The sequence below is a fragment of the Talpa occidentalis genome, unplaced genomic scaffold (genome assembly GCF_014898055.3).
Source record: "Talpa occidentalis isolate TD23 unplaced genomic scaffold, MPIMG_talOcc4v2.1, whole genome shotgun sequence".
Lineage (NCBI taxonomy): Eukaryota > Metazoa > Chordata > Mammalia > Eulipotyphla > Talpidae > Talpa > Talpa occidentalis.
Window position 1 is genome coordinate 59318862 of NW_026555331.1, and position 3185 is coordinate 59322046.

Here is a 3185-nt window from a genome sequence, read left to right on the forward strand (position 1 = left end):
ATTTCTTGTATTCAGAAAAAAAGTCACTTCTGACAAGGGTTTTCCCAGGCTTGCCTCCCATCCGTCCCTTTTATCACACATGACGGCTCAGCTCTCCATTTGGCAGAGCTCAGTTCTCTGAATGTGAGTGCTCATTTTGAAAAGGAAGGGGAGCCTTTATGTCTCTCTACTCTTTTTGGCAGAAAGAACAACTTCCAGATGGTGTCTTGCTTTGAAATGGAAGCAAAAATATAAAAAATTTAAAAAGAAATAGCCTGTGATACTTATTATCATTTCAACTCAGAGGCTTTACTGCTTTACTATTTAATTCCAGTCTTGTAATGACATACTTATTAATGAGTTGGGGATCTTTCCCTAAGTTCCACTAGATAATAGATGTTTCTAAGGTTGAAAGATGGAGAGAGAGAAACCCATCTTAGCTGCAGTTCAGCTTGAGCCTTTTAGGGCACAAGTCGGGGAAATAAAAAAGCTGCCAGAAGAAAAGCAGTCATGGTTCTTCTGCCTTGAAAGCCCACTGTAAATGATGGTTCTGGGTAGAGAGTTTGCAGCATGAACCACTCCTTTAAACTGGACATGACTGCGGGGCCTCCCTGGTGGTGCAGCAGTTAAAGCCTCAGGACTATCAAGCTATTACAGCTCAAGTTCATCCCAGGCCAGGGAGCAACCCACATGGGGCAGCAGACCTCTCCTGTCTCGCCCGCTGCTCCCCTCAGCAGTGTATTTCAGTCAGTCGGCCTGTTCTGTTCCCCACTCTGTTTCTGAGGAATCCTCTCACACATACCCACCGCTACCCCCACCCCGCACCTCTGGCCTACACCCCAGTTCTTGTATGCATAAATAAATAAAATAAATATTATAAAAAGTAAATAAACTGGACATGATTATATATTAATATTAATGCTTTGCCCAGATTTATATTTCTAAGGTGCTGGTATATCTTTTAATTCATTTGGTTCTCAAAACCAAATGAATACAGAGTTAGTGACTGGCACAACTAGTCAACATTTGCTATCTTAATGTTAGTAAATAGCCAACACTGAACATCAATACAACACATGAAAACTATATTAAAGCAAGTCCCATCTGCAGATCTAACAAACATATCCAACTCTTAGTGGATTTGGCAGTGAAACTTTCTCCCTCACACAAATGTTCCTACTTGACAAGAAGACTTTCTACATCATTACCCAGTGGCTCTATACTCCTTCCATTTGGCTGATTGAATAGGAAAGGGTATAAGAATAGAGGTTTGCATGTGAGAGGTCAGAGCTAGAAAGGTGCATTCTATTTCTGGGCTCATTCTTTGGTCAATAATCAGTTTCATGGGCATTGCAAATATAAGGGAGGCTGGAAACAAAAATCTAACTCTGGGACCATGAAGAAAAAAGCAGGATACACAGAACCCCTGGTACTGTCTGCCAAATATAAAACACTGCTTCTAAACCATTCATTCTGTCCCATAAAATCCTTTACATAGAATATTTCTTCCCTTTAAGACAATCTAGTAATTGTGACCTGGTAGGATAAGAGTTGCCCCAACTCACATTGGAACAAGTGGACTAAATCACGGTCTGACTAGCCCTGTCCAAACAATTTGGCCACCACACTGACCGTTAGGCACCATGCTATACCAAAACAAGTTAGATCCTGACTAATGATTACAATTTCCTGGAGGGAAAAGCCAAGAGCCCACATGTGCAGTTGGAATGTAACTGTGCTCACGTGCACAGGCAGAGCCCAACTGGAACAAGCAATAACCTTGTTCTCCTCTTCCTGGCCCCATGGACCTATTCTTTAAATATTGAAATATCTCCTTTCAATATCTCCTCCTAACTCACTTGGAGGAGTCAGGCTAAATTCTCCTTTCCAGCAATGGTACCCACATGTGTGAGTCTCTCTAATCAAGCCTAGTGCTCTCTGGTGAATTCTTTCCCTTGAGGGCAAAGGGCCTACTCTTTGGGTCAGGGACTATAACCCCCTTAACACATTTCCATTCTCTGGACATGGTTCAACCATCCTGGTCACTGAGCTCAGATGTTGCTGCCTCTGAGTATTCCTTGATGTACTCATAACCTTCCTTACTTTGTATAAGGTACCCTTTTCCACTATTAATTATCCTTTATTAATGGATTAAATGCATTCCATTACAAAGTGGGATGGAGCCCAATGGACTGTGATGGTGGACTATGGGTGATTTGGTGGTGGATGCACTACACTTGCAATACCTGATGGGGGTACCCAAATAGTACCTTAATTAAAAATAAACAAATTTTAAAAAATTAAAACAAATGAGCTCTGTTAACAGTTTCTGTCTTTGATCAGTGAGTATTAGTGACTCTGGACCTATTTGTTAAGCTACTAGAAGAATGGAGCACATGATTCCTGTAACTGTGACATATCCTTTAGTAGCACTAGAGGAACCCACACTAGGCAGGGGACTGCTTTATCACTCTTTCAAATCTAGTCCTTCAGCACTGTCCCCCAAATGATAGGACCTCCTTTTTCCCTTTGGGGTAGATTATACTTCCCAACCTCACTGATCTTGGGTTTGGTCACGTGACTCATTTTGAGTTGGATGGATGATTCCCACACAGGGTTTTGATTGTCATTGTTGGAGTTCAGATGATGGAGTTCAGTAGTGTGGGATTCTTGGGTCCCTCCAAGAAAGAATTCAGCAGACATTCCCATTTATCAGCACATGCCAAGTTTATTGAGGAGAGGGAAAAAAAGAAAGAGATGCCTGCATAGACACAGGGAGCTGGGCAGGAGAGCTGTGCTTTGCTAGGGCAATGGGTGTTCTTTTATAATGTTCTTTGATGGAATTATTGTGGAAGTGATCACCATGGGGTCAGATTGGGTTGTCTTCTAAAATTTATAATCCTCTCTGTCTCCACCTGTGGCTGATAATATTTTCTTACCCCACTTGAGATTCCTGAAAACTTCCATAGCTGGGTTTAGTCTAAGATCTATTAATCATGCCTCCTCCCACCTCTGGTGTTTATCTTAATAAGACCGTCCATCCTAAACTTTTCTACTTAACTTCTCATCACCATCATATGCTTTCATTCACATTTATGTCCTGCCCTTACCATGAAAACAGCTCACTCCAGGAGACTGCTGTTCCCTTACCCTGTGTTCTACAGTGAGAGACACGTGGAGGAGACCTGAACCCAAGCCCTGCCCAG